A 13,665-nucleotide genomic window follows, 5' to 3' on the forward strand; every position below is an offset into this window, starting at 1 on the left:
ACAAGCTATGCTGCTTCCGCTGCAAAATTAACTGGCACAATTTCTAACGCGCGGTGGAATTTTACTAGGACGTTCCATTTGAGCCCGAAGCAATAGTTCAGCAGGGACATCTCGGGGGATTCATTCTACTTCGCAGCGGGTTTAAATGTACCTTCGCAGGCCAGACTGGGGGAGGGGGGAGAATTTGCTTTAAATCAGTGGCAATAATAAAATGGGTTGGTGCTACTCTTTCAAGTCTAAGTGCAGGTCACTTGGGAGCTTTAGGCTGCGATTTATAGAATTGTAAGTATAGGCCTGGAAGGGACGGCAACAGGTCACCCACTCCAGCCCCCAGCACCACTATACAATAGCCAGCCCATACTTGCCAGGTGCCTGAAACCTCCAATGAGAGGTTCCACAGCCTCCCTGGGCAGTCTGATCCAGTGCTCCCCAACCCATGCGCACCGGGAGTGGGCTGACTCGCCCCCCCACAGACGTGGCCAAAAGCTGGGAAAAAGGTGGTTCTGCTGCCCTAGCCAGACCCAGTCCCCAATCAGTCATTATGTTGCGGATCTCCTCTGCAGCCTCAGCAGAGGGTAAGTGCAGACCTGCCACCCGGAGGCAGTAGTGGAGCAGTGGGACAGGCGGGTTCAGAAACAGCCAGCAGCACTTGCAGAATTTGGAAAAAAGTTCAGCCCCGCAATGGCTAGGTGAGATGCTCCCAAAGGGTGGAAGGGAAAGGCCACGTTTCGCCCCGAGGGAATGGTACATGAAGATTCTGTTCCCTGGAACTTGGCAGAACGTGAGACAGAGCACACAGCCGGCAGGGCATCGCCGCAACACGCAGAGCACACGGCCGGCAGGGCATCGCCGCGACACGCAGAGCACACGGCCGGCAGGGCATCGCCGCGACACGCAGAGCACACGGCCGGCAGGGCATCGCCGCGACACGCAGAGCACACGGCCGGCAGGGCATCACCGCGACACGCAGAGCACACGGCCGGCAGGGCATCGCCGCGACACGCAGAGCACACGGCCGGCAGGGCATCGCCGCGACACGCAGAGCACACGGCCGTCAGGGCATCACCGCGACACGCAGAGCACACGGCCGGCAGGGCATCGCCGCGACACGCAGAGCACACAGCCTCTCTTTCTAGGCAATGCCAGGGACGGAAGCAGCACGGGCGACGGAACTCTTGGCATCTCTGCTCCGTGAGGGTCTGACCCAGAGCGGCGCACACTAGCAGAGTTCCGGGAACAGTGCGGATGCTCAGCACTCTCGGGACCAAATCCCACTTAAACGAGGAGCTAAGTAGCAAAGCGGATACCGAGGGGAGCGAGAACTGCCGGCGACACCTGTGGAAGGGAAGTCGGCAGGAATCTCTTCCACGCCCCAGGCCTCAGGACTAGTGTCCTTTCAGCAGCGTGAAACAGGCCTGGGAGCTGCCCTCAGCTACGAACCCCTCCACCCTCCCCCACGCAGAGAGCCTGATGCGAGTATTCGCACTGTCAAACCGGCACAACTGCGCAGGGAGAGCGTCGCCCCCCCGCAGCGAAGCGTTGCAGCACTCAACCCACCGCCAGCGTGGACAGGCTCAGCCCATCGGCATGCTGCAAGCCCCAGCCGCTACAGTTAGGTGGGCACCCACGAGACGGGCATGGGCGTGGGCTCCCCAGAGCCACGTTGTGGCACACCATGCCCACCACAGCTGAACCCGCAATGTCATTCCGGGGAGCTGGAAAGACCAAGCTTGTAGCCGGAGCTTCCCAGCGACTTGTTGACCGCACCACACAAGCTGCTCAGGACGGGGTGTCATTGTGTACTGTACCAAGGACTGGCTCTCCTGTAAGCTGGAGTGGGCAATAATTTTTGGTGGGGGGGTCACTCCAAGGTTTTGATAAGTGGTCAAGGGCCGCACTTTTCCGTGGAAGGGATGTGGGGTCTAGGATAGAGGCTGGGTACAGAACGGCACACAGGGTAAAGGGACTGGGATGCTGGAGACAGTGTTGGGTCGGAGAGGTGCTTGGGTGAAGGAGTGGGTTGTGACCGGGGGGAGGGTCTGGGAGAATGCTTGGGTGCAGGAAAGGATTCTGGCCTGGAGGAGGGGGTACAGGATCTGGGAGGGTGTTCTCACCTGCAGCAGGCGGGTGCAGAGAGTTGGGGTGGTGACTGGGGGAGAGAGTTGGGGTGGTGACTGGGGGAGGGAGTTGGGGTGCAGGAGGGGCTGGGGTGCCAGAGGCAGGCTCTGGCTGGGAGGTACTTACCTAAGCATCGCCTGGCCAGCAGCCCTGCAGCACCCCCAAGCCAGGCTGGGCTCCCTGCCTGCTGCAGCCCCAGACCGCTTGAAAATACAGGCGGTTCCCTCACCCGGGATGGAGAGCCACGCGGAGGAAGAGACTTGCGCTGCCCCCAGCTCCCACGCCAATCTCTCAGCTCCGACTGGCTGGCTGCTTCCAGCCAATAGGAGCCAAGAGATTGGCTGAGGTCAGTTTTTATTGGCCGATTGTTTTTGGCCAATAGAAGCTGAGGATTGGGCTGGGGGCGGGGAGATCACATAAACTTTCCCCACTCCCTGCAGAGCAGAAAAAACATAGGGACTGCACTTGAAACCATGGCAGCCGCATGCCTGAGGATCCCGGCAGGGTGGTCCGCAGGCTGGATCCAGTGACGTGGTGGGGCGGATCCAGCGCCCAGGCCGTACCTGGCCCAGCCCTGCTGTAAGCTCTTGGTGATGGGCTGTGTCTTCCCAGGAGTCTGCACACCCCTAACCATACAGCCCTCATCATCACTGGGACCTTTAAACAACCACCAGCGTTTGCAGCGGTCTCTCACCGCCAGGCCAAATCACTAATATTCAGGTGATCAGTAGTCTCAGGACTAAGTGCCTGGGCTGGCTATGAAGCCCTAAGTGCGGGCGCAATTCTCTTTGCAAACACATTTCCTTACAAGGAAACACCAACTTAGGGTAGAGCTAACTGGTGCAAGTCAAGGGACTTGAAAGAACCAGTCCTCAGCAAGAGGAGGAATGGGGAACCCTTCGTCAACGTGGCAATCCGATGCCTAACGTGTCCGTCTGTTATGTATATTGGACAAACTTCTCAGACACTTCGCCAAAGAATCAATGAGTAACAGACATCAGGCTCTTTCACGGAGAGAAAATTGTTGCTTGCCATTTAACCAGACTGACCATTCTCTCAATGACCTTAACACATGCTTGTTGCTTCAAAGAGATTTTAACTCCAGACTTCAAAGAGAAGCCTCAGAACTGTCATTCATGCTTAAATTTGACACTTTACATATGGACCTTAAAGATAGCTTCCCCAATTATCACCCGTAATATCACTACCTCAGACACTAACCTCCCCCCCCCCCCACGCCTCCTCTGTTCTAAAATCTGATTTGTCAATTTTATGGGTTTTCCCTTTTTTTGATTGTATCACCTTGGTGTATACGGTCGTGCCAATTTTCTTCCACAAAACTGATCTGAGGAAGTGGGTCTGGCCCATGAAAGCTCCTCACCTAATAAACCATCTTGTTAGAATTCAAAGTGCTGCATAGTCTTGTCTTTTGTTTCAGCTAGATCAGACTAACACGGCTGCATCTCTGTCACTTTTCCCTACAGTGAGTCAGCTGCCGGGCAAGGTAAAAGACTCAAAAAGGCGTAGGTCACTCAAGCCCTTTTGGAAAGGTTCCCCCAGTCTAGCTCTACCAACCGTCCTCAGAACCAGCTGGATTCTGCCAGGTTACAAGACACAGAACCAACACTCCATATGGGCTCCCATGGACAGGGACACTCTACCTGGCCAATAGCAGCTCTGAGCAGCTGCGGTTCTGGGCAAGCCAGGAGCTCCAAGTGGTTTGTTCTCTAGTTAAATGCATTCTTCAGACCAGGGATTAGATGGAGAGAAGCACTTCAGGTCCGGCTGCCTGGCTCAGCAATCAAAGCTATGCAGACAATGCTGTTTGCAGACTGGAACAGGCAGCTAACCATGTCCTTACAGCAAGCGGCCAGCTGCAGATACCAAAATCCCCTAGCCAGGGCGACTAACAAGCACCACATCCGCTCAACAAAGCAAGCCCTGAAGTAGGCAGAGGATTTCAATTCTCTTAGCGCCACAGAAATCAAACCTCATGTGCTCTCTGAAAATGGGGAAGCAGCTAGACATGACCCCCTCGATTGCCATCAGTGACCGCTGAAGATTTGATGGGATCTAAACTTGAGACATAACTACAGCACATCTTAGTGTCAGGCGTTCGGCTGTTCAGAGTATCCCCAATTAGGATCAGCTAAACTGGACTACAGACACATGCGATTCTGGTCACAGCCGCTAAGATCTAACACCGCTACCTGCAGGCTGCTGTACAGACTGCCATGTCTGAAACCTCTCATCTATAACCTGCAGGATTTATGGCCATATCATAGAATCATAGAACACTAGGACTGGAAGGAACCTCGAGAGATCATCCCCTGCCCTCACGGCAGGACCAAATACTGTCTAGACCATCCCTGTTAGACATTTATCTAACCTACTCTTCAATATCGCCAGAGATGGAGATTCTACAACCTCCCTGGGCAATTTATTCCAGTGTTTGACTACCCTGGTAGTTAGGAACTTTTTCCTAATGTCCAACCTAAACCTCCCTTGCTGCAGTTAAGCCCATTGCTTCTTGTCCTATTCTCAGAGGCCAAGATGAACAAGTTTTCTCCCTCCTCCTTATGACACCCTTTTAGATACCTGAAAACGGCTCTCATGTCCCCCCTCAGTCTTCTCTTTTCTAAACTAAACAAACCCAATTCCTTCAGCCTTCCCTCATAGGTCATGTTCTCTAGACCTTTCATCATATCTGTCTTCCCTTTCTGTCTCTGCTACCAAGATTCCTGTCCATCAGTCTTTCCCCTGTCCCCTCGGGCCAGTCTGCAGCCCCTGTATCTGTCTCGGTAGCAGGAGCGGTCTGAGGCGGGCTGCGGCAGCTGGCTCCCCAGGCGGAAAGCGCGATTGGTGCCCCCGCCTGCACGGCCATCAATGGGCCGTCAATGGGCTGATGTCATCACCGGGCGTCCCGTGACGTCATCATCAGGTGCCGTTGAAGGCAGCGCCCTAGGTGACGCCCGAGTTGGCCTATAGCCACGGGCCACCCCTGCTCGGAAGGCATGCCCCGTCCCAAGAATCAGCGGAACGCAGGAGCCTCTCAGCTCGCTTCCATCCTTCCCCTTTATTCAGAGTTCTGCTCCCAAAACATGGCTTCCTCCCTCGCCCTGTGACTCTTTCCCTGACTTTCCACATCAGGTTCAGGCTTTTCTGCCTCACACTGGAGGCTCTTTGCATCTTCAGGACAGCTGATTCTCAACTCAGTCACTCCTGACTGCATAAGAACGGCCGTACTGGGTCAGACCAAAGACCCATCCAGCCCAGTACCCTGTCTGCTGACAGTGGCCAGTGCCAGGTGCCCCGGAGGGGGTGGACCAAAGACAACGATCAAGTGATTTGTCTTCTGCCATCTATCTCCAACCACTGACAAACAGAGGCCAGGGAAACCATTCCTTACCCCCTGGCTAATAGCCTTTTATGGACCTAACCTCCATGAAATTATCTAGCTTCTCTTTAAACTCTATTATAGTCCTAGCCTTCACAGCCTCCTCTGGCAAGGAGTTCCACAGATTGACTACACGCTGTGTGAAGAAGAACTTTCTTTTATTAGTTTTAAACTCGCTACCCATTAATTTCATTTGGTGTCCTCTAGTTCTTCTATTATGGGAACAAGTAAATCACTTTTCTTTATTCACCCTCTCCACTCATGATTTTATAGACCTCTATCATATCCCCCCTCAGCCTCCTCTTTTCTAAACTGAAAAGTCCCAGTCGCTTTAGCCTCTCCTCATATGGGACCCGTTCCAAACCCCTAATCATTTTAGTTGCCCTTTTCTGAACCATTTCTAATGCCAAAATATCTTTTTTTGCGGTGAGGAGACCACCTCTGTACACAGTATTCAAGATGTGGGCGTACCAGAGTTTTATACAGGGGCAGTAAGATATTCTTCATCTTACTTTCTATCCCTTTTTTAAATCATCACTACCTCCTTTGCAGCCTCATCTTGGTGCTACCTTATGTCCTGCTCCTTTCATGCTTAACTGCCTTCCCTTTCAAACACTCCCTTATTCCTCAGTCATCTGAGGAAGTGGGTTTTACCCACGAAAGCTCATGCTTCTATAGATTTTTGTTAGTCTCTGAAGTGCCACAGGACTGCTCCTTGTTTTTATTCTTCCATGATCAATAACTTGTGGAATTTCTCCACGATGAGCTCGGACCATCACCAGACATGCTGCGTTTCTGGTCTACTGCATTATTCTCTGAGCTAGGATGCAATCGTGTGTATTTTTCCATGACTGTTAACCACTAAACCCACTGTAAAGACGAGGGGCCACTACACCCAGAACTACAAGCTCTCCACTAGAACATAAGAACGGCTGTACTGGGTCACACCAAAGGTCCATCTAGCCAGTATCCTGTCTGCTGACTGTGGCCAATACCAGATGTCCCAGAGGGAGGGAACACAACAGGGAATCCTCATGTGATCCCTGCCCCTATCTCCCACTTCCTGAAAGACAGAGGCTAGGGACACCATTCCTACCAATCCTGGCTAATAGCCTTTGATGGACCTAACCTCCATGAATCTAGCTAGCTCTTTTTTGAACACAGGGATAGTTCTGGCCTTCACTGCATCCTCTGGCAAGGAGTTCCACAGGTTGTGCATTGAGTAAAGAAAAGCTTCCTTTTGTTTGATTTAAACCTGCTGCCTATTCATTTCAATTGGAGACCCCTAGTTCTTATATTGTGGGAATACGTAAATAACTTTTCCTTATTCACTTTTCCCACACGAGTTATGATTTTATAGACCTCTATCATATCCCCATTAGTCACCTCTTTTCTAAGCCGAAAAGTCCCAGTCTCTTTAATCTCTCTTCTTACAGGACACTAGAGGGCAGGAGAGAGACAGCATGGACACCCACTACAGGTTCAGGAGTGACCCATGGGCCTTTCTTTTTATTAGAAAGTGTTTGGCAGGTACTGTTGCCATTTCTCAGTGGGTAATGGGATGTTGGGGAGTTCTGCTGCACTGCAGCCAGCTGCCAGCTACAGAGACTAGCTAGAGTCTGGGTAAGCAGCGTTGTTTTTCTATGTGAGATCCAAAGGCTGTGCGGAGGTGCGTACAGCAGGGTGTCTGTTGGGTGGAAAGCCGACTCACGTGCAAGTGTCTCACCTACCTCCCTGGAACACAAGCATTTCCCATTCCCTAAGGCACATCCACTGTAGCCAAAATGCAGCTCTGAGCACCTGGCCAGTAGCTTGTGGTTAGCGCTACGCAGAGGCTCCTGACTCATCCTCAAAGCCAGTCCCTGGTACCAACGTACAATGCCTGCTGTTCAGGAGGGCCAAAGGAATTCAATGCCCTGGCTTTCTTGGGCAGAACAACAGCAGAAACAGGGGCCTCAGGGGACAGAGAAGGAGAGCCTCGCCGCTCTAACTAGGGCACAATATTAACGAAGCTCAACATGAAAGATGAAAATGCCACTCCGCGCCTTTCAGGCTATGCAAAACAGAATATGCAAAACACAACCCCAGCTTTCACTCTGAGCATCTGCCAGGTGCTGGTCATTAAAAGGGCAAAGGAGAACAGAGGAATTATAGCATCATTCAAACCCAAGCAACAGAACTCTCTCCATGTCATACAAGCCGCCTTCCTGTCCCCGGGAAGCTCCTCCGAACCCCGGGTGGAGATAAAAACAGTGTCCATGGGCATTCTGAAATTCAGGTGCCAGCTTGTTTCCGTCTGCATGGCACCTTTCAGAGTTCCCCGGCACACACAATCTTTGGAGGATTTACCGTTTCCACCACCTCCTTCCCAAACAACGGCATCCAACGCTTGCTACGCTTTTGTTAGCCACAAGACGTTAGTGAGGTTTCGTGCCACCGACACGATGGAACCCAAAAGTACATTCAACTTGAGCACGCCAGTTTGGTGACGTCGCTACGAACAGCAGCCTTGTTGGAAATGTGCCTCCGGCGCTGCTTGCACCCTTTGCAAAGCGACATGCTGGCAGCTGAAGCTGTTATCACGGAGGCCCGTCTATAAACACAAGCAGGTGAGTTAATCTCTCGGTTTGCAGCAGGGATATTAATGGGCCACTAGGTTTTGTCCACTCCACCCGCAGTTGGACGATGCCCCTATAGTCTAACACACCTGGCACCATCACCCACTGCCTGGCGACATCACCAGATGAGATCTGAACTAGGAAACCATTACAGTTCATGGGGCGGAAGCTAATCATGTAGAATTATTAAAAACAGAGGAAGTGGCCTCTTCTCCATTGTAACCGCCAGCAGCATCTGCTTTAGAAAAAGATTCCTGGTATCAAATCTGCTCCCACAACTGTGCATGCTCAAAGCCACACTTCGAATGGCCTTGAGACGATCACAAGAATTAGTCTGGGGTTAGGCTGCCCTAGCTGGATGTGATAATGGGAGAGTCAAATCAATTTATAAATGAGATGCAAAAATACGCCTACAAATTCCATCAGCAGCAAGCCGGGTCCATTTAATCGTCTTCCCCTCCCTCTCTCATGAGGGGCTGGGAATAGAACACCCCTGTGTGGCCATGCACTGAGCTAGTTTCAGATCTGCCCTTCACCTCCCTCCACCCAAATACCTCCTAGGGAAGTAAAGGACTAGTTGCTCCCCGCCTTGCTGCCTCTGTCAGATAGAGCAGGGGTCACCAACCAGTCGATCGGGATCTCCTGGTAGATCTTGGAGCCTCTGACAGGGTATCCAGAGGGGTTTGGCTGGGAGGCTGTCAAGTGCCAGAACTTCAGCTGCTCCTCTCCGCAACTGTTGTGCGTCTCCTGCCCTTTGCCTTGCAGATGCGCCTCCCCTGCACCCGCCGTGAGCCTCCTGCTTGCTGTACAGGGCAGGGCAGGGCAGGGCAAGGAGCGGGGGTTGATGTCAGGATGCCCACTCTTCCACTCCGTTTCCTATCTCCACAGAATGGGGGTGGGGGCACAACACAACAGGGCTTGGGATGGAGGGAGCTTGCTGGCTGCTTTTGGAAATGGTGCAGGACCAGGGCGGGGGGAGCCTGCCTTAGCCGTCTGCCCCACCACCCAGGAGCCATCTGAGGTAAGCAGTTGTCCAGCTGGAGCCAGAATCCCAAGCCTCTGGCCAAGGCATAAACCCCCTACTTCACCCCAAGCCCCTGCCCCAGCCTCCCTCCCAGAGCCTGTACCCTGAATCCACTTCTGCACCCCAACTCCCTGCCCCAGGCTCAGCTCAGACCCCTCCATCACTCCAGATCCCTTAGCCTGGGGCAGAGCCTGTGCCCGACTGTCACTGCCTGAGGAAAGGGAGGGAGAATGGAGGAGGATGGAGTGAGTAGGGTGAGCAGGGGCAGGGCCTTGGAGAAGGGGCACAAAGGAGGCCAAGCAAGGGTATTTGGGTTTGAGGTAGCTCCCGAATTGCACTGAAAATTCAAAAAGTGATCTTGTGCTTAAAAAGGCTGAAGACCCCTGAGATAGAGGTAGCAAGGGAGGGAGGGAAGAAGGGGGGACATGAAAACAGCAGCGCCACTCAGAGCCCAGGGTCAGTTGCTCGCTGCAGCATTTCAAAGCGGCAGCACAACATGGAGCCAGGGATCATCTGAGGACTCCCCAGCTGACCCCAGGCTCCATGCACGCTGCTGCTTTGAAATGCCAAGCAAAGCCCGGAATCGGCTGGAGACCAGCTGACCCCAGGGTCTGTGTGTGCCAGCTTTGAAATGTACAAAAGTCCCCAGCAGGGGCTCTTGTGCATTTCAAAGAGGAATCCCTCCCAACCCCAGGCTCCACACAGCGCTTCCGCTTTGAAATGGAACCCATGGGGGCTCTTGTGCATTTCCCGCTGGCCCCGGGCTCCACGCAGCATTCGAGCTTTGAAATGCACAAGAGCCCCCACTGGGTCTCTTGTACATTTCAAAGGCGGAATGTGGAAGTGCTTATCGACTAGTCCAGTAGTCGATGGAAATTCCATCAACTACTCAACAAGCAAATTAATTGCTACTTAACATCCCGAATACCTCCCACCACTACCCGGACTTTCTCCAGGGCATTGTAACGCATTGACTAACCCCAAAAGCCAGTTAAAACAGCCATGTTGGTGCCAAAGGCTGCCAATTCAGAGCCCAGACTGTCATTCTAACTGTGTCTAGACCCTCTAGTGCAGAGACTGTCCTTTGCCTGCGTGCAGGGACTCCTAGGCACAAGAAGAGATGCCAGGCGTGCCTTCAAGTTCAACCCTGCTGGTGTCACTAACATAGGCTCTTCTCTCTAATCGCCGACTCTGCAACCCTGGATGAAATCCTCAGCCAGCGTTACTAGCCCATTGGCTTCCACGGAGATGACAATTTGCACCAGCTAGCTTTTCAGGGAAGGAGATTTGGGGACTCATGGGGGGGGGATTCCATTTCCAGTTGCCCTGATTTGGTATCTTCAACTCTTTGCATGGTTCCCCTGTAGAAACAGTTTCTTCCTTCGTCTGCAGGGATCTTTCACTCAAGCAGCAGCAAATCCTGACTGGGCAGGTAGCTTCCGGGGGTGGCTGTAGGGCATGAAGCTATTTTAAATGCCTAGACTTCCAGCTGGAATGCCCCTCCCTTTAAGGATGAAAAGGGCCTCCTTTGACAAGAGCAGAAGGCCGAATGCCCTGGGAGACAGGAGCATACAGTGCTATCTGCATTTCTGAAACGCAGGAAGCTTTCCAGCCACGACAGAACATGCTTTGTGCCCAACTCGCCAGGACGGGCCAGCAGCAGTGACTCGCCCCACACAGACAAGACGGCCCAAGGTGCTCAGCACTCTGCCAAGGCCAGTTACCTTGCAGGAGGCCCTGTAGAGGGGTCTGGTCACCACTAGGGATCGTTGGGCTTCGTTGTGCTCCGAGCTCGAGGCAGGACTGGTTCAGAGCAAACGTCCATTTGTGGCTATTGAGTCGCATCAGGCAGTGAAGAGAATGGGCACGTGAGAGTAGAACCGGGGCATCCTTTGCTGTTGCCCTTGTCGATGGTAGACTGTGGAAGTGAAGGCGTGCCCACTCTGCCCCCCCCTCCCCCCGCATGCCTTGACTGGAGCCCTGTCCATCTCCCCAAATCACACCGCGAGAACCTCTCAGCTGGGCAGGGTCTGTGCTGGGAAGAAGGCGGCTGGCTATGCTTTCGAGCGTTCGTCTAGTAGCGAATCCATGCAAATGATGTTCATGAGCAGGAAGGAGAGAATCCTCTAGGTCTCCCAACAGCTGTCCCAGGCATTGCAAGCTCTCGGGGACAGGCGCTTTCGGGACAGCACCAAGCACATCGACAGAATGAGCAATTCCTGGCCTACCCCCGGATCAGCAAGTTCCTTCACTGCCTGTGGAGAAAATGCACCCATTGCACAGCCAGGCTGTGGAAGGCAAAGGGAGTCTGAGCTGCACAAGGAATGCACAACAAGGATCAACTGAAGCCCCCAAGCTCCAAGGACAAACTGGGTACGAGATGCCCTACTGAGAAGGCTGGTCACATGAACTGTGAGCTGAAAATCACTTACTGGGAGCTACCCAAAATGTACCATGTCAGACCAATTCAGTCCAAAGCACCATTCGCACGTCTCTCCGCTGCAGAGCTACACGAGAAAGTTTTGTTAAGCATTCTCTTAAACAAGCTGTGTTAACATAAAACCCACATCGACTGTGTTTACAGCAAGGCCAGAGTGCCAGCAATAACACCAGACTGGTACAAGGAAACACGGTTGGACTTGAAAGCCTGGGCTGAAAGTTTAAACCTTTTAAAAGATCCAAGGCAGCACAGGAATTAACTCTAGTTTGAATGTCTGAAAAAACGCTGAAATGTCACAATTTTGCATTCCACACTCAGGCTTTGCTCAGGAGTTCTCTGACGCCTAGAAGGGCGTTTTAGCCACAGAAAGCGGGCAGAGGATCAAACGGCACACGGACCTCTCAGCTGCGGCATAGATGAGGATGAAGATTACTAGCTGTTTACGGCAATGTTTTTGAATAGTCGGGAATAGATTTTCAACTGAGTTGATTCTACATACCATTCCCCTGGCAGTAACGTGAAAGCACCCATACGGGTACGCATGTGCCCTATAAACCTCAATACAGAGCCAATTAATTCTACAAGCTCCACATGCTGCCGGGAAGAGTGAAACCCTGATTAGTTTCATATTCTCGCATGCACCTTACAATGAGGTTACCCAATATATTCCAAGGAGCATGAAGATGAACTAAGCAGTCACTGAGCCTGGGAGATCAGCGTGCAGGTGAGCGGTGTATGGGTAACGTGCCTGGCACAGCAGAGCACAACACTGAAACAAAGACATTTGCTTGTTACGCACTTGAACAACAAAAGGCGCCAATCAGAAAGGCTTGTGTGTGACCCTGGAGCCCCCAGTCCTAAAGCAGCACGATGAAACCGGGTCACCAGAAAGATGAAGAGAATGGGTCTAAATCTCTTCCCGATCTCTGCAAAGCCGGGTTGCAAGGGATCCGTCAGCCAGTCACTGCTGGGCTCCTCATTCTGGGGTCTCGGTGACCGATTTGTGTTTTCAGCCAGTCCCTGGTGCCTGCCCGTATAGGAGAACACCTTGCTTTCCAACGAACGAGTCACCCAAAGCCCGGAGACAAGCAGCACAGTTACATGGGCCGATTTCAGGAGCAAAAGTGGTCAGAGAATTTCTAGTAGACAACACCTGCACCGCAGCTGCGGGACAGCAGTCAGGCAGCGCAGGCGGCACTTCACATGAAGCCTGCCTCCCCAGACTGAGCATGGCAAAGCGCAGCTCTGCCTGCCATCCCCAGACAGCACGCACAGCACTCTTGGTCCAGGAGAAGAAAGGGTTCCCTCACAACAGCACTCTAGCAGAAACACTGAGGAGACCGGGTGCAAGCAGACTGGCCAGGACGCAGGGACAGCAGGGCGTCCCTTCCATTGCTAAATCTGTGAGGGTCCCGCGGCGCCGAATCACACCCCCACAAGCGACAATCCCACTCTAGTCACTGGGAAGCAGGAATGCAAGTTTCACCCCAACGAGACAAAACCCACACTCCAGACCAAATGTCGACGATCCTCTGTTGGTTTCACCCACAACAGTAAAAGCAGCGAACGGCTCTGCTGCATCAGAGTCAACAACAGAGAAAGTGTTAGAAGCATAGGAATGTCAGACCAGCCACAGAGGGACAGACCAACGGTCCATCCAGCCTAGTTTCCTGTCTTCTGCCAGCCGCCCATACCACATGCTTTTGAAGAAATGGACAAAACATGGCAGTTATCAAGCTCCATTTGCAGTCTGCTCTGGACTTAATGATCCTGAGACATTTTGTAACATCTACAAGTTTTGCCACCTCTTTTTCCAGATCATTTTGAATATGTAGAACAGCATCGGTTGCACTGCAGAGGACACACTATGCACCTCTCCATTCTGAAAATAAGAACATAAGAACGGCCGTACTGGGTCAGACCAAAGGTCCATCTAGCCCAGTAGCCTGTCTGCCGACAGTGACCAGCACCAGGTGCATCAGAGGGGGTGGACCGAAGACAATGATCAAGCGATTTGTCTCCTGCCATCCCTCTCCAGCCTCTGACAAACAGAGGCCAGGGGCACCAT

At 52.7% G+C, this 13,665-nt stretch overlaps 1 protein-coding gene across 1 annotated transcript in view; it reads right to left on the reverse strand.

The window, feature by feature from the left end:
• Positions 1–13,665, reverse strand: part of SSH2 (slingshot protein phosphatase 2) — a 135,970-nt gene that overhangs the window by 79,372 nt on the left and 42,933 nt on the right. The window lies entirely within an intron of this gene.

The sequence above is a fragment of the Pelodiscus sinensis genome, chromosome 21 (genome assembly GCF_049634645.1).
Source record: "Pelodiscus sinensis isolate JC-2024 chromosome 21, ASM4963464v1, whole genome shotgun sequence".
NCBI classification, from domain to species: Eukaryota; Metazoa; Chordata; order Testudines; family Trionychidae; genus Pelodiscus; species Pelodiscus sinensis.